General features: G+C 48.6%; 1 protein-coding gene and 1 long non-coding RNA gene across 9 annotated transcripts in view; one reads left to right on the top strand and one right to left on the bottom strand.

The window, feature by feature from the left end:
• Positions 1-24,335, bottom strand: part of PPARA (peroxisome proliferator activated receptor alpha) — a 68,781-nt gene that overhangs the window by 27,865 nt on the left and 16,581 nt on the right. The window lies entirely within an intron of this gene.
• On the top strand, positions 9-24,335 carry LOC138844458 (uncharacterized). The gene is made up of 2 exons (XR_011380335.1): positions 9-3,747; positions 5,267-24,335. It is a non-coding gene; the product is annotated as an uncharacterized lncRNA (long non-coding RNA).

Below are 24,335 nucleotides of genomic sequence, written 5' to 3'. Positions count from 1 at the left end.
GTTTGTTGAGCTAGAATGTAAAATAACATTTCAGAATAAATAAACAAAATAAAAGCTCAAAAGCCCTCTGTACCTTCACCTAGCACCAGTTCATTGAAATTGATTAATGATTACCACCTGCATAATGATTAACACACAAGGTAAGGACAGGAAATGCCTACAGAAACACATTTCAAACAAAAGTACCCGGTTCAGAAACTGGGACCGTGCATCTTAACAAATCAAATGCATTATAAATAGTTTGCACATCACCTAGGCTTAATCAGAAGCATCTAGATCTTTCCCAACAATGCCTACGGCATTAACTTGAAATTTTGTAATCACAGGAATTCAGCATGTGAGAAGACTGGCAAGTTCTCTGTGGCACAAAACAGTAGCTGGCAGTCTCTACCCCTTCATCTGTCATGACGCAGAGTGATCCTCCTGACCATCCTCAAGGAGAGCCCCTCCGGGTTTCCCCCAACGCGTACCCCATGCGAGTCCTGTATCCAAAACGCTTGCGGCAAGAGAGTTTTAGATTTCAGATGTCTTTGCCTTTTGGAGTATTTGTATATTCAAAATGAGATGGGGGTCAGTGTTGTGGCATAGCAGGTTAAGCCTCCAACTGCAACACTGGCGTCCCATATGGGCGCTGGGTTTTTTGTTTGTTTGTTTGTTTGTTTTTTGTTTTTTTTTTTTTTTTAATTTTTTTTTTTTGACAGGCAGAGTGGACAGTGAGAGAGAGAGAGAGACAGAGAGAAAGGTCTTCCTTTGCCGTTGGTTCACTCTCCAATGGCTGCCGCGGCCGGCGCGCTGCGGCCGGCGCACTGCGCTGATCCGATGGCAGGAGCCAGGAGCCAGGTGCTTTTCCTGGTCTCCCATGGGGTGCAGGGCCCAAGCACCTGGGCCATCCTCCACTGCACTCCAGGGCCACAGCAGAGAGCTGGCCTGGAAGAGGGGCAACCAGGACAGAATCCGGCGCCCCGACCGGGACTAGAACCCGGTGTGCCGGCGCCGCTAGGCGGAGGATTAGCCTAGTGAGCCGCGGCGCCGGCCTTGTTTGTTTGTTTTGATAGGCAGAGTGGACAGCGAGAGAGAGACAGAGAAAAAGGTCTTCCTTTTCACTTGGTTCACCTTCCAATGGCCGCTGTGGCCGGCACACTGCACTGATCCAAAGCCAGGAGCCAGGGGCTTCTCCTGGTCTTCTATGCGGGTGCAGGGCCCAAGCACTTGGGCCATCCTCCACTGCACTCCCAGGCCACAGCAGAGTGCTGGATTGGAAGAGGGGCAACCAGGACAGAATCCGGCACCCCGACCGGGACTAGAACCCGGCGTGCTGGCGCTGCAGGTGGAGGATTAGCCTATTGAGCCGCGGCGCCAGCCTGGGCGCTGGTTTGAGACCCAGCTGTGCCACTTCCGATTCAGCTCCTTGCTAATGTACCTGGGAAAGCAGCAGAAGATGGCTCAAGTGCTTGGGCCCCTGCACCCACTTAGCAGATCAAGAAGCTCTCAGCTCCTGACTTCAGCTTGGCCCAGTCCTGGCTGTTGGGGCTATTTGGGGAGTGAACCAGTAGATGGAAAATATCTTCCCCTCCCACCCCGCCGCCACCTCTCCTCCTCTCTCTATAACTTTGCCTTTCAAAAAAATAAATCTTTAAAAAAGATTTAAAAATGAGATTATGGTGGCACCCAAGTCTAGATCCAAATCTAAAAATTGTAAATAAATTACTTTAAAAAATTATCTATGTTTCAAATATGCCTTATAAACATAGCCAGAATTTTATGTGACATTTATAGTGTGATTGGGTTTTTTTTTTTTTCGGTAAAAATTTATTGGAGCCAGAATTGTGGTGCAGTGGATTAAGCCCCAACTGTGGTGCCACCATCTCATAAGAGCACTGGTTCGAGTCTTGGGGATACACTTCCACTCCAGTTCCTTGCTAATGCACCTGGGAAAATGGCAGAGGATGGCCCAAGTGCTTGGGCCCCTGCCATCCATGTGGGAAATTCGGGTGGAGTGTCAGGCTCCTGGCTTTGTCCTGATCCAGCCTTGGCTGTCGAGGCCATTCAGGGAGTGAATCAGCAGATGGAAACTAACTTTCTCTCTGTATATAACTGTACCTTTCAAATAAGTAACTAAATCTTTAAAAATAAAATCTGTTTATGTGAGATAGAGAGAGAGGGAATCTTAGTCATTGGTTCACTCCCCAAATGCCTGCAATAGCCCCTGGTTGGCCAAATCTGGAAGCTCAGAACTCAGCACAGCTCTCCATATGGGTGGCAGCAGTCCAACTACTTGAGCCACCACTGCTGCCTCCCAGGGTCTGCACTGGGAGGAAGCTGGACTTGGGAACAGAGCTGGGACTCAAACTCCTGGCATCTTAACTGTCAGGCAAACCCACGCCAGAGTTTTGACTGCAACCTGTCTAATGAAGTCCGGTGTGGAATTTTCCACTTTTGGCATCACATTGGTACTGAAAAAGTTCCAGGTTTGGGAATGCTTTGGATTTGTGGATCACCCTGTAGTATTTACTACTTCCATATCACTCTAAAACATTCCAAATCCAATCTCTCCTTTGAATTTTCTTAAAGTTTACAGTGACTTTTTAAATGCAATATTATCTTTATGGATAGTGATATCAAAACAATGAAGGAACACCTTCAAGTCTAGACACCTCTGTGTCTGCTGCAATCAATCTGAGTAAGCTGAAAAGCCTGTCCCAAGAATCAAAAGTCAATTGCAGGGGCCTGTGCTGTCACATAATAGTTTAAGCCTCCACCTGAAGTGCCAGCAGCCTGCATGGGTGCCAGTTCATGTCCTGGATGCTCCTCTGCCAATCCAGCTCTCTGCTGTGGCCTGGGAAAGCAGTAGAAGATGGCCCAAGTGCTTGCGCCCTGCACCTGTGTGAGACCCAGAAGCAGCTCCTGGCTGATGGCTTTAGATCGGCCCAGCTCCAGCCATTGCAGCCATTTAGGGAGTGAATCAGTGGATGAAAGACCTTTCTCTCTGTCTCTCTATCTGTAACTCTACCTCTCAAATAAATAAATAAAATCTTTTTTTAAAAATGTGAACTGCAATGAAATCTGTATTTGTCACTCTACTCTGTGATCCTGGTTCAGAGATCACATTGACACATTCATTAGCCAGACTGCAGAGCAGCAGCCAGGGGTCAACAGCCTTTCCAGTTATGGAACCTCATGTGATACACATGGATCATGATGTTCCAGAACATGGAAGGCCCCCTGGCTTCTGGCAGGGATCTATCAGATACATGGCAGGCAACTTGATACAGCTGAGCCTTTTTCCGTGTAAAACTGATGGTCACCTTTGAGATAGGAGACTGTGCTTTATGAACTCACGAAACACGTGAGTATTCACCTGTGCTAACATCTGTGCTTACTGCTGGAGACCACAGATAATGTCAGCCTTGAAAAGACCCTTGGTTCAGAGCAATGAGGTGGAATTCTTATGTGTACATGTGTGTATGCAGCCTGCATGTTGTGTGTACATGTGTGTTCACACATGTTTGCATGCCAGTGTGTGTGTGTGTCTGTGTGAATAGGGCAAGAAGGCGGGGCAAGAAGGGTAATATTCTCTGAGTGTTCTCCTTGGGCCAGGCCCTCAGTAACCATTATGCTATTTTTTCTTTGATCTCCCCACTACCAGGGTGAAGTCGGGCTGGCAATACCAGGGCTTCAGAGAGGTGAGCAGCTTGCCCGGCTGGCAGGCAAGAGATACAGATGAGCAAACAGCTGTACAGCAGTGTGGTGAGTGCAGAGACCCTGGCAGGGTTGGGGTCTCCATAGAAGAAGGGACTGAATGTGAATCCTAAAAGGGGACAAGAAATTCCGCAGGGAACCCCAGCACAGATGAGGGCAGAGAGAACAGTGCACCTGCCTGGGTGGCCGCAGACATCACAGTGGCTGGGAAAGCTGGAAAGTCCACTCCCAGAGGTGCATGGGTCACATTCGTTGCATTACTAAGCCTTCATTGAAATTAAAAGCTTAGTGCTTCAACCTCTCGGTCAGCTCACACTTCTGTGGGTCAGCAAATCAGCAGCACTTGGCAGCATGGGCCTCCTGTTGGTCTGGCCTGGAGTAATTCACGTAGCTGTGGTCATGTGGCAGTTCAGCCATGGTTGGCTGGTCTGACATGGCCCAGGCACAGCCTGGCAGCCAATGCCAGCTGCCCATTGGGCTTTTTGCACCACACGGTCTATCATCTTCACTGACCAGACAGCAGCAGTTTTCCAGGAGGGGAAAGTGGACCCTGAAGGTCATCCGCCAATTCCACGGGCCAAGGGCAGCACAGACCCAGGGGTGGGGTGAGAGACTCTACCTCTTGAGGGGAGGAGCCTTGGAGGAGTGGTGACAGTTATTGCTCCACCCCAGGGGGCAGTGAGCAGAGATGGACCTGCAGAGGGGAGAGGCTGGCAGTGCCAGCCGGGCACAGCGTGATTCACCAGGCTGGGAGGTGGACTTCACCCCCAAGTAGTAAGGAGCCCTGAGGGCAGCTAAGAGAGAGCGCAGGCTGATAAGACTCACGTTAGACTGTCATAGTGACGGGGCGGGGGGAAGGACTCCAAGAAACAGCCCAGGAAGCTGCAAGGATGCCTGCAGAGCTGAGACGGGATGCAGAGTTGCCTGCCTCAGGGGCATGGGGCAGTCCCAGATGAGCACATGTGGAGGCTGAGGTACTGGGGCAAGAGCTGATGCCATGAACTCCAGAACAGAGCAGAGCCAGGTTCAAGGAGGTGGGGAGACGAAGAGTTCAGTCTCCAGCAAGTGTTCAGGGAACCTGAGGGGCAGATGGTGCAGCCTCTACAGCGTCCACGCTCCCAGCAACTGCCTCCACATCCCAGAGCATGCAAGTCCCTCCTCCCCACTCATGGGGAAGGTGATGCCGTGGCCTGGAAAACATCACCACGCTTCTTTGGACCTCAGTGTTCATAACTGTGCATTGGGGCTGATCTGCTACATGGCAGGGTTGTGGTGAATGTTTGTGGGTCAATGGGCACAATGTGTTGCTCCTTCCTTCCCAAGAATCCTTGCTCCCCACGGTCCCCAGCTCATGCCTTCATCTTTTAAAAAAAATGTTGTTGATTTGAAAGGCAGACAGAGAGAGAGAGAGAGAGACAGAGAATTTTCAATCCAGTGGTTCACGCCCCAAATGCCAGCAACAGCCAGGGCTGGGCTTAGGCTGAAGCCAGAAGCCAGGAACTCCATCCTGGTCTCCCATGTGGGTGACAGGGGCCCAGCCACTTGAGCCATCATTGTCTGCTTTCAGGGGGTGCGTCAACAAGAAGCTGGACCTGATGCAGACACACCACATGCAGCTTCACCGCCACACCAATTCCCACCCCTTCACCCCCTCTTCATCCTGCTCCCCTCCCTGCCTGGCTGGTCTTGCCCAAACTAAAACATCACAAAGGCAAACCCAGGCCTCATCCGAGCATTACACAAAACCGTCGAACAAACAGGACCAGAAAGGGCAGGGGCAAGGAAAACAAGATTTATGCTAGACCTTCCAAGTAACCAGGAAAAAATACCCGAGTCATGTGAAGACTTCAGGTCACTGAGACAAGTTGACACAGTGTGGATGAGTGACTCAAGGTGACTGACGGCTCCCTGCCTGCAAACACAAGTCAGTCGTCGGGTCTAGCTTCTCGAAGCGAAGTATGTGGTGGCCTCCAGGAAGGAGAAGAGTCCTTCCCCTTTATCCTTGACCTCCAGGAGCCAGCTCAATGGGAAGCCAAATCCACTCAAGACCAAGAGTGATGAGGAAGGCAGGACAGTCACTCCTGGTGCACAATCATAGCTGGAGGCCAGTTGGGGTTTTATGGCTTCAGGAAGTAGATAAAGAGATGGGTCCATTTCTTAAGCTTCCTTCAGTTTTCAGATTAAGCCAAATGGGGCTGTATTTTGCCAACGCAGACAAGTTCTGAACACATTTCCACCTCTTCAAGATGTGAGGAAGGCAGCATCACAGAGAAAAGGGTCACCTGGGAACTGGGAACCCACTTTCCTTTGGCCATTCTAATGGGCAGGTATGGTATCCTACCAGTGCTGGGGAAGCTGTGGACACTGGCAGGGGGTTGGCAGATTTCATTACATTGCTTGCATGACTAGGGAGAATTTTCATATGCTTATTTGTTATGTGTGTATCTTCTTTGGTGACACATCTGTTCAAATATTTTCCCACATAAAAAACTGGGTTGGAGTGGACATTTGGTGTAGTAGTTAATATACTGGTTAAGACACCTGCATCCCATATTGGTGCCCTGGTTTGATTCCTGAGTCTTGCTCCCAATTCCAGCTTCCCACTAATGCAGGTAGCAGGGGGTGGCTCAAGTAGTTGGGTCTCTGTTTCCACCCTAAGGAGCCTGGATTGAGTTCACAGTTTCTGGCTCCAGTCCTGTTCCCAGCTCTGGCTGTTGTGGACATCTGGGGAATGAATCAGCAGGTGGGAACTCTCTCTCCGTGGGGCTCCATCTCTCAAATAAATAAAATTTAAAAATAAAATGGATTCTTTTTCAAAGAGATTTTTAAAGATTTATTTATTTATTTATTTGAAAAGCAGAGTGACACACAGAGACAGAGTGAGCATTTCCATTTGGTGGTTCACTCCCCAAATGGCCACAATGACCAGGGCTGGCACAGACTGAAGCCAGGAGCCTGGAACTCCATCCAGGTCTTCCATAAGGGTGGCAGGGACCCAAGTACTTGGGCAATCCTCTGCTGCTTTCCCAGGAGCATTAGAAGGGAGCAGCCGGGACATAAACAGCACTCATATGGATACCAGCATCAAAGGTAGCGTCTTAACCACAAAGATGCCCCATTTCTTTGTTTTAAATTGTTATTTATTTTCATTCTATTTGAAAGAGAGGGAGGGAGGGAGACAGACAGCAGAAAGAAAGAAATATCTTTTATCTACTGACTTCCTCCCTAACTAGGGCTGGACCAGGCCAAACCAGGAGCCTGGAACTCAAGGCAGGTCTCCCAGGTTAGCAGAGAGGGACCCAAGTACTTGAGTCTCATCTTCTGCCTCCAGGGGGTGCATAGCAGGAAGCTGGATTGGAAGTGGAGCCAGGATTTGATTCCAGGCACGGACATGGGATGCAGGCACCCCAAGTGGCAGCTTGACCCGCTGCCCATATGGGATGCTTTTGCTGTAGGTGGCAGATTTACCCAATACGTCACAGTGCTGGCCCCATAGATACGCAGTTTTTATCTTCATCTAGTCAAAAATATTTTCTAAATTCCTTTTTGACTTCTTTACTCATGAGTTATTTGGAAGTATGTCAGTTTTCAAATAGTTGGTGATTTTCTAGAATGTTTATTATACTAGTTTAATTTCATCAGGGTCAGAGAAGAAGCTTTATATGACCTGATTTTTTAAAAAATTACTGAGACTTATTTTACGGCTCATATAATGGTCTATATTGGCAGGTTTCTGCATGCACTTAAGAAGACTGTTCTTGGCCAGCGCCGTGGCTCACTTGGCTAATCCTCTGCCTGCGGTGCCGGCACCCTGGTTCTAGTCCCGGTTGGGGTGCCAGATTCTGTCCTGGTTGCTCCTCTTCCAGTCCAGCTCTCTGCTGTGGCCCGGGAGTGCAGTGGAGGATGGCCCGAGTGCTTGGGCCCTGCACCCACATGGGAGACCAGGATAAGTACCTGGCTCTTGGCTTCAGATTGGCGCAGCACCGGCCACAGTGGCCATTTTGGGGTGAACCAACAGAAGGAAGACCTTTCTCTCTGTCTCTTTCTCTCACTAACTCTGCTGTCAAAAAAAAAAAAAAAAGTGTTCTTTATCTAACTGCCATTCAGATCAGGTGGGTGATAGTGTTCTTTGTTCTCCATCTTTGCTCCATATCTGTATTTGTGCTATGACTCTGACTATATCCATGCACTTATTTCTTCCTGTGCTTTTACCAGGTTCTGCTTGCTGTATTTAAAGTTCTGTTATTCAATACATATACTTTCAGGATTGTTAAACATTCCCAATGAATTGATCCCACTATTTCTTCAAATATTTTTCTCTGTCTCTCCTCTTGTGCTTTAGGGTCTCCACTTATACATAGCTTAGGCTGCTTAAAGTTATTCCATGGTTCAATGATACAATTTACATTTTTTTTTTTTGACAGGCAGAGTGGATAGTGAGAGAGAGAGACAGAGAGAAAGGTCTTCCTTTGCCATTGGTTCACCCTCCAATGGCCGCCATGGCTGGCGCTCTGCGGCCGGAGCACCGCGCTGATCCAAAGGCAGGAGCCAGGTGCTTCTCCTGGTCTCCCATGCGGGTGCAGGGCCCAAGCACTTGGGCCATCCTCCACTGCACTCCCTGGCCACAGCAGAGAGCTGGCCTGGAAGAGGGGCAACCAGGACAGAATCCGGCGCCCCGACCGGGACTAGAACCCGGTGTGCCGGTGCCGCTAGGTGGAGGATTAGCCTGTTGAACCGCGGCGCCGGCCACAATTTACATTTTTAAAAATTCCTTTTTCTTTGTGTATTGCATTTTTAAAAGATTGATTGATTGATTGATTTACTTACTTACTTGAAAGTTACAGTTACTGGGGCCAATGCTGTGGCATAGTGGGTGAAGCTGCTGCCTGCAATGCCGGCATCCCATATGGGTGCTGGTTTGAGTCCTGGCTGCTCTACTTCCGATCCAGCTCTCAGCTATGGCCTAGGAAAGCAATGGAGGATGGCCTGGGTCCTTGGGCCCCTGCATCCACATGGGAGACCTGGAGGAAGCTCCTGGCTCCTGCTTTCGGATTGGCACAACTCCATCCATTGTGGCCATCTGGGGAATAAATCAGCAGATGGAAGACCTCTCTCTCTTTCTCTCTCTGTGTCTTCCTCTGCCTCTCTGTAACTCTGCCTTTCAAATAAATAAATCTTTTTTTAAAAAAGTCAGAGTTACAGAGGAGAGGCAGAGGCACAGGCAGTGAGAGAGAGAGAGAGAGAGAGAGAGAGAGAGAGAGAGAAAGAGATCTTCCATCCACTGGTTCACTCCCCATATGGGTACAACAGTCAGGACTGGGCCAGGCTGAAGCCAGGAGCTTCATCTGGGTCTCCCACATGGGTGCAGGGGCCCAAGCACTTGAGCCATCTTCAATGGCTTTCCTAGAGCCATTAGCAGGAGCTGGATTGGAAGTGGGGCAGCCGAGACTCAACTGGCACCCATATGGAATGGCAGGGCTGCAGGTGGCAGCTTTACCCATTCTGCCACAGCACCAGCCCCTGTGTGTTTCATTTTAAATAGTTTCTGTTACCAAGCCTCAAGTGCACTCATTATTTCTTCTGCAACTTCGGCTCTGCTGCTCATCCTATCCAGCATATTTTTAGTCTCAGAGGTTACCATTGTCATGTCTGCCTCTTTCTTCTGTTATATCTTCCAGGTGTCCACTTAACTTTTAGAACACCTGAAATACAATCATGACAACTCTCTCAGTGGACATGTCTGCTAAGTGCAGTCTCCACACAGGCCTGGGTAGCTTTGGCTCACTGACTTTTCTCCTCCTCATGAGTCCTCCTTTGCTGCTCCTCTGCCTGCCCAGTAATCTCTGGTTAGATGCAGATATAGTGATTTTTGCCTTGTCTGCTGCTAGATAGTTCTGTATCCCCATAAATGTTTTTGAGCTTTGTTCTGGGCTGGAGTTAAAAACCTGGGGGACACCCGGATTCTTTGTATCTTGCTTTTGAGAACAGACAGGCTGGACACTGGCCAGGCACTGTCTGGCATCATTCTTCCCCACTACTAAGTCAAGAGCCTTCTGACTTAGTTCCCTTCCAAGTGTGAGTGTGTCGGGAACAGCAGCCAGCAACAGGCGCTGGCCCCAGCCGGGGGTGAGCACAGACGTTGTCCTGTCCCAGGATAGATTTCCTTGAAACCTCTCGCGGGTTCTCTTCCTGGCCTCAAGTGGTTTTGCTCACACACGTGTACCTGTCAGTATGTGGCGGGTCCCTTCAGGCTCTTGCTGGCTGGCTTTCTCCTCTCACGCTGCATCTGGGTATTTGTGTTCGTCTACTACTCCAGCTCTGTCTCCTCACCGGAGGGTCTGCCAAACGGCCCCATTTGCCCCACCCTGCACCGTGGCCTGAAGTCTCTCAGCCATGCCCTCGCCTTCCGCACTCCTTCTCGCCACCCTCAGTGCCTCTCGCTGCCTCAAGCCCAGGGTCACACATGGTTATCTGGAGCTTCATCGTCTCAGGCAGGAAGGCAAATGGGTCCCTGCTACTCCACTGAGGGCAGAGGGGCTGGCTGTTTTCTCAGCACAGCCTAAGGAGGCCACAAGGCCAGGGCCAGGGCTCCTCCATCCATGTCAGTCCACTCCCTTCTGATGGACACAAACAGCTCTAGTCTCCTTTAATACCGTCTACAACTTCAAAACAAGTAACAGTTACACTAAACTTCTAGCACTGTTTTTTTTTTTTTTTTTTTTTTAAGTTTCCGAGACATACGAGAATAGACATCTACTGGCTTACTTGCCAAATACCTGCAATGTTGGGGCTGGGCCAGGCCAACACCAGGTGCCAGGAAACTCAATCCTAGGTCTCCCATGTGGGTGGCAAGAACCCAACCACCTGAGCCATCACCGTTGTGTTGGTAGGGAGCTGGCATCACGAGGCAGGGTTGGGAATCAAACCCATGCACTCCGATAATGGGATGCAAGCATCTTATTTGGCATCTTAATCGCTAGGCCTAACTCCTGCCCTAGACTATACTTCCAAAATCCACTGTATCCTCAGAGATCCCAATATACTTCCTTGGGTATAAACCTATGACTCTAACACAAGAGGTCTAGAAAAAGTTCATAGAAATGTGTATTGTGAAAAAATATTAATGATTTTTTGGCATCAAAATGAAATTACCTTTTAATCCCATTTTTCTATGAGCTTTTTCCTTGGGTCGACATCTGAGGTCCTGATACAGCTCCTTATGTAAAAGCAGCAGTCTTTTTTTTTTCTTACAGTATTTATTTATTTATTGAGAGGCAGAAAGAGAGCATGTCCCCATCTGCTGGTTCACTCCCCCAATGTCTGCAACAGCCAGAAATAGACTGGCCACACTCAGAGCTAGGAACTCTATCTAGGTCTCCCAGGTAGGCATCCAACTACTTGAGCCATCACTGCTGCCCCCCAGGGTCTGCGTTAGCAGGAAGCTGGAATTGAGGGTGGAGCTGGACATCAAATCCTACACTTTCATGGGAGATGCAACATCTTAACCAGCCAAGTGCCCATCTGATCCAGCCAAGAGGGAGACACTCACTTGTCTCCCTCAGATCCTCAAATCCCGGCTGCAGCTCCGCACTGTGAGCTGGGCCCAAACTCGGGTTTATCAAGAATATGTAAGGTTGTTTCGAGTTCATTTTGAATCTAGGAGGACAGGCCACCAAGCTTTCACATAAAATGAAGTCCTGAACAGAGACAATGGGAGGACTGACGAGTGGGTAACAAAACAGCAAAGGAAGGACGCCTAGGCTTCCAAACAGGCTGTTTTTAAAATGCTAAAAGGGAGGCCAGCATGGTGGCGTAGTAGGTTAATCCTCTGCCTGCTGCGCCAGAGTCCCATATGGGTTCTGGTTCTAGTCCCGGCTGCTCCTCTTCCCATCCAGCTCTCTGCTGTGGCCTGGGATAGCAGTGGAGGATGGCCCAGGTCCCTGGGTCCCTGTTACCCGCATGGGAGACCAGGAGGAAGCTCCTGGCTCCTGGCTTCGGATCAGCACGGCTCTGGCCATTGCAGCCATTTGGAGAGTGACCCAACGGAAGGAAGACCTTTCTGTCTGTCTCTCTCTCGCTCGCTCACTCACTATCTGTAACTCTACCTGTCAAATAAATAAATAAAATCTTTTTAAAAATAAAATGCTAAAAGGATCACCTAATTATAAAAGAATTCATCTACCAGGAGACCGATGATCCTACATGTACCAAACAATAAAATCACAAGCTATAGAAAGCAAACAGGGACAGAAAGGAGAAAGGACCATACCCACAATGAGAGCTGGGGACTTTACCATCATCTGCTAGCAGTCACCAGAGAGACAGTGAGGTAAGAGCAGATCTGAAGACCCCTACAAACCCGTGGGATCTGGTCAAGGAGAAGAGCCTCTCCACTACTGTCTCAATATCTGTGTCCCCTCTAAATTCCTGTGCTGAAGTCCTTCCCCACTAAGGTGCTGGTATCAGGAGGTGGCTCTCTGGGAGATGGCGAGATGATGAAGGTGCAGCCCCTATGAGTAGGATCAGTGCTCTTATAAAAGATGCCCCAGCGGCAGGTGTGGTGGTACAGCACGTTTCTGGGATCAAGTCCCAGCTCCGCTTCTGAATTCATTTCCTTTTAATGTGCACCACGGAAGGTGGTAGGTGATGGCTCAAGGACTTGGGTTCCTGCCATCCACATGGGAGACCCTGATGGGAGCTCCTGGCTTTGACTGGCCCAGCCCTGGCTGTTGCAAGCATTTTGGGAGTGAACCAGTGGATCAGTCTCTCTCTCTCCCTCTCTCCCTTTCAAATAACAAAGAAAGAAACTTTAGAAAACAACACAAGGGACTGGGGCTGTCGTTCAGTAGGTTAAGCTGCCACCTGCGATTGCTGGCATAACATACGGAAGTGCTGTTTTACTTCTGATCCAGCTCCCTGCTAATGCACCCAAGGAAAGCAGCAGATGATGGCCCAAGTTCTTGGACCCTTGCATCCACAAGAGAGATCCAGATCGTGTTCCAGGTTCCTAGTTTCCGCCTGGCCCAGCCCTACCTATTGTAGCCATTTGGGGAATGAACCAGCAGATCGCAAATCTCTGTCTTTCCCTCTCTCTCTATTGCTCTGCCTTTCAAAATAAATAAATAAATGAAATTTTAAAAAAGATTTATTTATTTGGAAGGGAGGGAGGGGAGAGAGAGAGAGAGAGAGATAGAGAATGAATGAGAATCTTCTGAAGCCAGGAGGCAGGAACTTCTTCTGAGTGTCCTACGTGAGTGCAGGGCCCAAGCCCTTGAGCTATCCTCTACTGCTTTGCCCAGGCACATCAGCAGGGAGCTGGATCAGACTAGGACTCAAACTGGTACCCATGTGGGATGCCGGTGCTACAGACAGCAGCTTAACCTGCTCTGCCACAGTGCTAGCCCCATAAATATTTTTTAAATACTTATTTATTCATTTGAAAGGCACAGTTACAGAGAGGCAGAGAGAGAGAGGTCTTCCATCTGCTGGTTTACTCCCCAGATGGCCGGAATGGCCAGAGCTAAGCCAATCTGAAGCCAGGACACAGGAACTTCTTCTGAGTCTCCCATGTGAGTGCAAGGGCCAAAAGACTTGGGCCATTTTCTACTGCTTTCCCAGGCCATAGCAGAGATCTGGATCAAAAGAGGAGCAGCCAGGACTCAAACTAGTGTATTTAATGCTTACAACAGAGAAGATGCAAGGTCTCAAAACACTGATCCAAGTTCGTATCTCAGGAAACTGGGAAAAGAAGAGCAAAGGAAACCTAAAGCCAGGAGAAGGGAGGAAATAATAAAGACAGGAGCAGTGATGCATGACACTGAAATCAGGAAAATAATAACCCAATCAATAAAACAAACAGCTGGGTTTTCTATAAAAAATAATAAAATTGATAAATCTCCAAGACTGGTAAAAATAAAGAGACAAGATACAAATCATCAAATGTCTGATTTTGTTCCTATATCCTGAATGAAATTATCTCAATACAGTTTCTGCAAGCAGTAAAAGTTTAATAAGGAACCACTACAAATAATGTTAGGCTCATTAGCTCAACAAACAAGAAGCAGAACAATTCCTCAAAAATGAAAAACTACCCAGACTTAACCAAGACGAAATAAATAATCTTAACATTACTAGAATGATGATTTAAAAAATTGAGATGATGACTTAAAATCTTCTAAAAAAGAAATTTCTAGGATCAGCCAGTTTCAAATATTTAAAGAATCAGCACCATGACAATTTCTATGATCTCCTCTCAAAAAAATAAAGAGGAAGAAGTACTTCCCAATTTATTTTCATGAAGTTGGTATTGCTCTGATACCAAAACCAGACAATACCAGTACAAAAAGATAGAAAGCAGACTGACATTGCTTGTGAGCTTAGGTATAAAAATCTTCAACAGGGGGGCCAGTGCTGTGGCACAGTGGGTAAAGATGCTGCCTGCAGTGCCAGCATCCTGTATGGGCATCAGTTCGAGTCCCAGTTGCTCCACTTCCAATCTAGCTCTCTGCTGTGGCCTGGGAAAGCAGTAGAAGATGGCCCAAGTCCTTGGGCCCCTGCACTCCTGGTTCCTGGCTTCAGATGGGTACAGCTCTGACATTGGGAGTGAACCAGTGGATGGAAGACCTCTCTCTCTCCTTCTCTCTGCCTCTCTCTAACTCTACCTTTCAAATAAATAAATAAATAAATCTTTTTAAAAAATCTTCAACAAAACATTATCAGCTCAAATCCAACAATGTACAAGAGGGATTATACACCACAGTAAGTGTACAGTAAGACTGACTCCAGGTCTGCAAGGCAGACTAAATTAGAAAGTTAATCAGTGGAAGCTGCCACATCAACAGACTAAAGGAGAGAAATCATGTGATCATATTAATCGGTATAGAAAAAGTACTTGACAAATATCTAATAGCTCCCTGTTCCTCAGCCACAATAAAAGCTCTCAGTGAGTTTGGAATAGAGAAGATCATCCTCAACTTGACAAAGAACTTCTACAAAAACCTACAGCTAACATTACACTCAGTGAGAAAGCACTGAGTGTTCTCCTGCTAAGACACAGAGAGAGCTTCCATCCGCTGGTTCATTCTCCAAAGGCCTGCCATGGCTGAGGCTGGGCTGGTCCAAAGCCAGGAGGAGCCCAGAATTCAATCCAGGTCTGCTACATGAATGGCAGTGAGTCCAGTACTTGGGCCATCACCTGCTGCCTCCCAGGGTACACATTATCAGGAAGCTAGAATGGGAAACAGAGCTGGGTCTCAAACCCAGGTACTCCAAGTAGCGTGGGATGTGGGCATCTAAAGTGGCATCTAACTGTTGTGCCCAATGCCTGCCCCCGAACTGTACAGTTTAAGTGGTATATGGATTACAGCTCAATAGAGCTATTTTAAACAAAGCAACATTTACAAAGAAAACTAGCACACAAACGTTCACAGCAACTTAACTCATAATAATCCCAAACTGGAAACAACCTCAACATCCTCCAGTGAGCGACTGTTGAACACATTCTGGTCCATTCACACCATGGACTATGACCCAGCAACAAAAAGGAACCACCACAAATGCACCCAACAACTCGGGTGGATCACATAGGAATTACTCTGAAGGAAACAAATCCAACCCCCAAAATCAGACTGCATGATTCAACAGGAAACATCTCGAAATGAGAAAAATAATAGAAACAGAGAAAAGATTAATGGTTGCCAAAGTTAAGGAAGGTGTAGGGTGGAAAGGAAGTCACTGAGGCTATTAGATATCACCCTAAGGCATCATGGGTGAGGGGCTGTTCTGTATCTTGACCGGATCTATGTGAATACCCCGGCTGTGACACTCCACTCTCTTTGTGAGATGTTGCCACAATGGAGACTGGATACAGTGTGGTGGAATGAGAAGGCTGTGCCAAGGTGGCACTGGCAAGCAAGCATCAGTTACTCAGGAATGGCTTCAGAACGAATCCACAGCAACATCTAGAACCAACGTGACAGAGATGGCATGTCCGATTGGCAAGGTCCCCCCTTGATTTCAGCAAGTAGGCCCCTCAGTGTTTCGTGTGCTGTTCGGTTCTGTGAGGGGGAGCACAGAACCCCCTCCTACGCCCCTTTCCTTGTCCTTGTCCTCAGTCGAAGTGATCCCAGGTTAGGCACACACCGCCCAGAAGTGTAACACCGCTTCTCAGCTCCTCCTTTTCCTTTTGGTTCACCCAGGAATTCACATAAGGGACTGATCATCCCAGAATTCGGAACCAAGTCATCTTCCCTCACTCAAGAGAGGTGATGCTCCGGAGACACCGTGTGGGCATACAGCCTTGACCTAATGAATCAAGGAAGTCCCCCACTAAGTACAGGACATACTTAAGATCTGATACACCACTGTCTGTTCATCTAATGTAGGGAACCCCCTGCATAATGCCATCAGCTGCTGAGGTGCTAGGAATTTGTTTTGTTATGGAAGCAGTGCTGTGGGTGTCTTTCCTTTGGCTAGAGTTGGTGTGGTGTGCTGCTCTTAAGTGCTCAAACATGGGAAAGATATCCTCCTCTCAGAAGCCCACACAGATTACCAAACATAATGAATCTGTGAATGATAAGAGCCTGTCACTCCAGGACGCTGCCTCACAGGTAACAGTTGATGACTTGAGGAGAGAGAGCTCTGACAGTGAAAATGACATGACAGCAGACAACGCAGCAGTGCCTAGTCAGCCACCCCCCAAATACCCGTGGGATGAACTTAGACAACCTCGAGGTGATAACCATGCGAGGTCATCCCATCCGCACCTAGGGAGGATCCCCACATCTATGGCAGTCCCCGGGCACCCCAGGCTCTCAGGGCAGCCATTAGACCCCCATCCCACCTGCATGTTTGCCTTTAATGTTGGAGCAAATGCAGAATTCAGGCCCAAGATACCAAGGCCCGTAGAAAGGCTTCTGCTAACCAAAAGCTGAGGATATACCTGTGTCTTTCCAGAGACTGCGGGACAGCCCATTTGGGTACCAGCTAGAAACATCAAGCCTGCAACTGACAGTCAACCAGAACCAGCTGAACAAGACTGAGAGTCCACCTTGTTAGTGGACACAGCTGCTACCGATTGTCAAGCTGCTGCCCTATCATCCTGCCCTGAGAGACTGCCCATAGCCACATCCACTACTGCTTTATACCCCACTTAGCTCTGGTAAGCCACTCAAACGGCCCACAGCCTGCGTGTGGTCACAGCATTCCTGATTACATTTGTTCCTCATTCCTACCCAAATCTGAGCAAGCACTCCTGTGGTTTCCCATTTTGAGGACTGGTTAGTCAATGATGGGTAAGTTCCCCTGGGGGACAACCTAAGACAGGCACAGCCACGTATGGAACCACATGGAAATGGGGTCGACAATGGTATGGCCAAGGATCATACCTCCCGTTGCTCAAAAATAAATGAAAAGGGGGAAATGTGGTGGAATGAGAAGGCCGTGCCAAGGTGGCACTGGCAAGCAAGCATCAGTTACTCAGAAATGGCTTCAGAACCCACCTGGCAAAGGAGCCTGCCTGGCAATAGGCAGTGATTGGTTACGACATAAACCGCTCCTTGACTGGATTGGCTGCCTTGGCTATATAAGCTGCTGCATCAACTGAACTAAACGAGTCTGCAAGCTGCTCACCTCTAGCCCACTTTCACCTGACTCCCAGTATCTGTGTTGTGACTCTGTGCCTCTTGCCCCCATCTTGCTTCTCTCAGAACGAATCCACAGCAACAATAGAGTATTGCAGATATCTCTGCATTCATTCATTCATTCGAGAGGCAGAGAGACACAGAGCTCCCGCCTGCTGGTCCACTCCTCAGATGCCCACAATGGCTGGTGTCAGACCAGGCTGAAGCCAAGAGCCAGAAACAATCCAGGCAGCCCACAAAAGGTGGCAGGGACCCAAGTACTTGAACCATCACCAGATGCATCCCATGGTGTGCATTAATGGGAAGTTAGAATCAGGAATGGAGTTGAGACTTACACTCAGGAACACCCACATGAGATGTAGGTACCCAAGCAACATCTTAAGAACTACACCAGATGCCTGTTCCAGGACCGTGGCCATCAAAGCCCCTGGGCCAGGCGCCTGCCCCTTGTAGTATGTAGTAAAGCTGCATGTGATTTTTTTTTTTTTTTTTTACAGGCAGAGTAGACAGAGAGACAGAGAGAAAGGTCTTCCTTTGCCGTTGGTTCACCCTCCAATGGCTGCCGCGGCTGGCGCACTGTGGCCGGTGCACCGCACTGATCCGAAGGGAGGAGCCAGGTGCTTCTCCTGGTCTCCCATGCGGGTGCAGGGCCCAAGCACTTGGGCCATCCTCCACTGCACTCCCTGGCCACAGCAGAGAGCTGGCCTGGAAGAGGGGCAACCGGGACAGAATCTGGCGCCCTGACTGGGACTAGAACCTGGTGTGCTGACGTCACTAGGCGGAGGATTAGCCTAGTGAGCCGCGGCGCCAGCCTGCATGTGATCTTACAACCATCTCAGAATTGTTAAGAATTTAATTAAAAAATAGAATTTAATTTTAGAAAAAGTGCCTAGAGGAAGGTAAAAGAGGAATGATATTTTACGAACAAGTGATCTGCTACCCATGTGTTCTGATCTGCTTTCAGAATCCAAACATGGGGCCGGCGCCGCGGCTCACTTGGCTAATCCTCTGCCTTGTGGCGCTGGCACACTGGGTTCTAGACCCGGTCGGGGCGCCGGATTCTGTCCCGGTTGCCCCTCTTCCAGGCCAGCTCTCTGCTGTGGCCAGGGAGTGCAGTGGAGGATGGCCCAAGTGCTTGGGCCCTGCACCCGCATGGGAGACCAGGAGAAGCACCTGGCTCCTGCCATCGGATCAGCGCGGTACACCGGCTGCGGTGCGCCGGCTGCAGTGCGCTGGCCGCGGCGGCCATTGGAGGGTGAACCAACGGCAAAGGAAGACCTTTCTCTCTGTCTCTCACTATCCACTCTGCCTGTCAAAAAAAAAAAAAAAAAAAGAATCCAAACATGGCAATAAATGCAGCAGGGAAGTATCATATATAAATTGTCCTGTTTGTTTGCTTTTTGACTTTTAATTTGGAGGTAATCTCACTTATAGAAACGTGATAAACAAAAAGTAGCATAAACAGCATCGTGCCTGCTTTCATGATGGCTGCCAGCTACCCTGTTTGCTCTCTCTTCATAGGTATGGATGTGCACACACACGACGGCACTTTAAGGAGTTTGGGAAAATGCAATGCAAAAGTTAATTTTGGTGCCAAAAATTCTGAATTCTGACATGCATGCAGCCAAAGGGCCTTCCAAGAGATTAGGGAAAGACAGGCATTGACACAGTGGTTATGATAGGGGTTAAGACACCCATATTCTGTATCCTAATGCCTGGGCTCCATTCTTGGTCCCAGCCCTAACTCCAGCTTCCTGCCAAAGCAGACCCTGAGAGGTGATGTGATGCTCCAGGGAGTCAGGTCCCTGCCGTTGGATTGAGTTCCTAGCTCCCAGCTTCAGCCCAGCCCAGGCCTGGCCATTCTGGGCATTTAAGGAGTGAACCAGCAGATGGGAGCTTTGTCTTTTTGTCTCTCTGCCTTTCAAATAAAAAAAAGATGGAATATGCATACTATGCGTGAATTTCAATATTTTTGCAACAAAATAATTTATTTTAATTCAATTTTCCCACAAGCTTTTCAAAGCACCCTCCAAATGTGTGTAGGTATTTGAGTGTGAACTTTGCCCCGTTCCCATAAGTACTGAACTATACATTTCCTAAGCATAAGGGTGTTCTCCTACACACTGTGGTACGCTCCCCAGTGTTAGCATCAGAGAATCAAACCTCTGCCACTCACTTTGAAATTCTGTCAGCTGGCCCAGCTTTGTCCTTGAGGGCACTCTGCCCCCTCCAATGCAGGATCGAGTTGAAGGTGAGGCACTGCATGTCATGGCCATTCCCTTTTAACCCCAGCCACTTCCACAGCTTGTATCTTACATGACTATGGCATTTTTAACATGTACGGTTCCAGATCTGCTCTTTTAAACAGAATATAGACACTGCCTGAACATCTCCTGGAAGTGACTTGGGTCCAGTAGGACTCTGTGTGGAATAACTCATTTGGAACCTCCACCTCAAGGTGTCTCACATCCCACTCTGAAGCTTGGTTTCCAACCAGGCTCCGGGCCTTTGCAGTGATGTATGCTCCCTGGGCTTTGTCAGTCTGCCAGCTGAAAGTGCGAATACGGCTCTCCTATTTGAAACTAGCAGTTCCCAGAGCTACTTAGCTTCCTTGCCGATTTAACATGACAAATCAAAGGACTCTAAAAACACCATCATCCAAAACCCCCACATAGGAGTGTGAAAGGAACGGCTACAGTGTCTGCCTGGTCACACCGATCCTACGCTTCAGGAGCTGACCATGGAACAAACCCTGCTCTGGAGAAACAAGGAGAAACAATTTAAAGAGACAAGAACACTAAGGGAACAGAAGCAAGCTATTAAAGCAAAAAATGCAACTCTCTGCTTATAAAGGAAAGCCCAGCATAAAAACAAGAGAAACAGGAAAACTGCCACATGTTGACTAGAAAGATCCAGCGCCAAGGCCCTCAAGGAGACACTCAGGTTCCTGGGGTCACTGATGACGCAACCATATTGGGCCCACAGCAGGAGCCACAGCGTTTCCTGTCAGCAGGTGCCCCGTGGTCACCCTGTCTGCAGGCACCGGTCTCTGGGGCCACAACAGTGGTGAACATGCCTTGGCCCTAACACACCCTGCTGTGACCTCAATCTTTCATGTCTGCACACAGTGACAGCTACGGACCTTGGGACCACTTGGTTTGCAAAGGCTGTTTTCTTTTCCAGTGACTCACATCCACCCTGTAGGCTCCATCTGGCTGCCGCCACCTGAGCTCACAGCATCGTTCCTTCTGGCCCGGCCCTCCCATCCCCCCACCCCCAACCCCAGCGCCTGTCGTCTCCTCTCCCAAGAGTCTCCTGCACGGCTGCCATGTTCATCATCCGGAGGAAAGCTCTGCTCATTCTTCCTCCTTCAGAGGGACTCCTCCGAGGAGCATGCTTCCAAGTACCTGGATTTGCAGGTAAGGAAAGAGACGTCACCCAAGGTGAGGCAGCTGCTCAGCAGGCAGACTGGACCCAAGTCAAGGCCACTGTGTCCCCAGGCAGTGCAGTACCTTCCTAGCTCACTGCCTTGCTTGCCAGGCCCAGCCCAGGCCCTCAGTAAGCCCTGTTGGCCTCATCACCGACCTGTGGTTCTGCCCTTGACCCTGACACCAGCCACAGGGAGTCTTTCAGCAGCTAAATAAGAGCAAATGCCAAAAGCCCACCCACCTCACTCTGCAGCCGAGACCTCACAATGGCCCGAGGCCTCCAGGATGACCTGTGCCACATCTACCCAGGGACAATGTGTCTCCCTCTCGAAGACAGTCCTGCAGTCACACCTCCTTTTTGATCCTCCAGTGAGCTTGGCCGGCAGCCCACTCTACCAGGGCTCTCCTATAATCACTTCTGCTCTGCTGAGCTCTCACCTGGCCTGCGTCTAGCCCTCCCCGACGTGTAATTCCTCCTCTCCTGGCCAACTTGGACATCCTTGTGGTGGCCCTCACCTTTCCCGGGCTCCTGACCCTCAGCTGCTCTTTGCCTGCTCCTCCTGCTGCACCTGGCATCTTGCAACACATCAAGCCACAAACACAGGGCCTGCTCGCTATCTACCTCCTCCCCCCATGAGAACAGGTGTTTGTGGGTTTGCACTCACAGCTGCACCCCCATGCTTAGAACGATGCCTGGCACAGAGAAGGCACTCAGTAAATATCCGATGATGTGTGATCCTGAAAGAATGAATCTTCTCTCCACTTCCCTCAGCACACTTGTACTTTGGCCAAAATAAACCACCCTGCATTTGCCAGACCCTCCCCATGTTTTCCCGCCTCCATACTTCACATCATTCCTTCTGCCTCGGCAGGCCACCCACTCTCACACATTCAAGAGGAAGTTCAAGTACTTTTCCCAAAAGCCCCCCGGATCCCCTGTCTGGAAGAACCTGGTTTCTCCTCTGAATTGCACAGGTACTGACTGTTGCCCTTCTGGCCAACTAATCACTAACTCCTTGAAGCGGAATTCCCCTCTGACAGCGCCCTCCACCCCATGAGGCAGGTGGTCACTGCTGACTGAATGAGTCAAATATGGATAGTGAATTCTGAACACTGTTCCCTGTCTTGCTCACAACTCTCATCTCAAGTCATGAACCTGTGAAAGGAGCCTGTCCACAGCTGCTGCCAGAGATGGAAGGACAAGAGCTGACCACAGAACAAATTCTTTCTGAAAGAAACAAGGACACATGCAAACAGAAGCAAGCTGTTTCAGAGAAAGAGGGAACCTTCTGCCATAAAGTTCTTGAAGGGAGGGAGCTTCCCAGTGACTTACATCGTCTGTTATCAGCTGTGTGTGTCAAGTCAACATGTCAGACATCTGCACGTGCTGGGCATCACTTTCAGATCCCTAGCCTGGCGTTTTTCCAGCACTGAGTGGTCCCTTCCATGAATATGGTATATCTGTTTCTTTGGGCTGTATATCTCTTGATAATGTGGTCAATTTTCTGAGTAAAGATCTGACCTATATTTTTAAGGCTTATTCCCAGGTATATAATATATACACTTTTTTTTTTTTTGACAGGCAGAGTGGACAGTGAGAGAGAGAGAGAGACAGAGAGAAAGGTCTTCCTTTGCCGTTGGTTCACCCTCCAATGGCCGCCGCGGCCAGCGCGATGCGGCCGGCACACCGCGCTGATCCGATGGCAGGAGCCAGGAGCCAGGTGCTTTTCCTGGTCTCCCATGGGGTGCAGGGCCCAAGCACCTGGGCCATCCTCCACTGCACTCCCGGGCCACAGCAGAGGGCTGGCCTGGAAGAGGGGCAACCGGGACAGAATCCGGCGCCCCGACCGGGACTAGAACCCGGTGTGCCGGCGCCGCTAGGCGGAGGATTAGCCTAGTGAGCCGCGGCGCCGGCCCTATTTTTTTAATTTTATTTATTTATTTTTGACAGGCAGAATGAACAGTGAGAGAGAGAGACAGAGAGAAAGGTCTTCCTTTTGCCGTTGGTTCACGGCACCGCGCTGATCTGATGGCAGGAGCCAGGTACTTATCCTGGTCTCCCATGGGGTGCAGGGCCCAAGTACTTGGGCCATCCTCCACTGCACTCCCTGGCCACAGCAGAGAGCTGGCCTGGAAGAGGGGCAACCGGAACAGAATCTGGCGCCCCGACTGGGACTAGAACCTGGTGTGCCGGCGCCGCAAGGCGGAGGATTAGCCTAGTGAGCCACGGCGCTGGCCAATAATATATACACTTTTAATCTTTAATTAATTGACTTTTATTATTTAGAGCAGTTTCAGCTTTACAGAAAAACTGAACAGAAAGTAACAGCACTCCCACCTCCTTCCTTATCCCCACCACAGCTTTCTCAATACTGCGTTCTTGCACTGGGGAGGGGCATCAGTTATCACTGAAGAGCCAGTGCTGATATATTACTATTAAGTAAAGTCCACAGTTTTCATTAGGGCTCACTCTTTGTGTTGTAAATTCTATGGGTTTTGACAGATGTATAAGATGACCATTGTACCATTCAGAGAGTTTCACTGCCCTAAAAATGCCCTGTACTCTAACTCTTTGTCTTGTGTCTCCCTCCTTCCCTCTGAGTCACCGGCAAACACTGGTCTTTTCACTGTCTCCATAGTTTTGCCTTTCCAGAATACCATTTAGTTGGAAGTCATGCTTATACATTGGCTTTTCAGTTTTCGTGCTTCTGAATTTCAATCTAGAAGAGGGTTTTCATAGCATCCATGAATTACATCTTGGATTTTGGTGATGGATTGGGTTAGCAAAGTATTCTCCAATACACTGGGATAAAAAGGCCTTATACAAATGTTTGAGTATTCAGTTCTCCAGGTAAACAATATTTTGGTTAATAATGTAAGTGGCCAAAATTTTTCTAAAGTGGCTCATATGCTTTACACTGCCCTCAGCAATGTAAGAGTTCTCTGTCCACATGTTCATACCCCGTTGGTCAGTTGCCTAGCCATTCTAGTGGGTGTTAGTAGTGCTCTCCATTAACAGGTGCTACCTACTACTATTGGTTCGCAGTCACCTGAAGGCCAGTGTCACTGAACAACTTTTCAGATGCTTACCTGCCACCCACTCACACAACATGCCCTTTGTTAGAGAGTTAGTTCAAAATTTCTACTCATTTTTAATTTGGCTGTGTATTATTATTGAATGGGAAGAGTTCTTTGCTTATTCCAGATACAAGTCCTTCATTGGCTATGTGCTTTGTGATTATTTTTATCCAAGTCTCTGGCTTGACTTCTCGTTTTCTTACATTTTGATGAGCAAAAGTTTATGATTTTGATGATGACCATCTTTTTATAGTTCATGCTTTTTCAATCATTTAAGAAATTTTTCTGGAAAGTTTATGGTTCTAACTCTATGACCCATTGCCATAACAGCAGTGGTAATTATTATATGATAATGCATTATTATAAATTAATATAACATGCTATATAATATCATTTGTATTTAGTAATTATTTTTCTTTTCTATTTGATGTGAGATGAGGGTGGGCCCAGCATCATTTGTGGAAATTATTATCTTTCCCCACTGAAATGA

Source organism: Oryctolagus cuniculus, chromosome 11 (assembly GCF_964237555.1).
Source record: "Oryctolagus cuniculus chromosome 11, mOryCun1.1, whole genome shotgun sequence".
Lineage (NCBI taxonomy): Eukaryota > Metazoa > Chordata > Mammalia > Lagomorpha > Leporidae > Oryctolagus > Oryctolagus cuniculus.
This window is presented reverse-complemented; position numbering and strand designations above follow the sequence as displayed.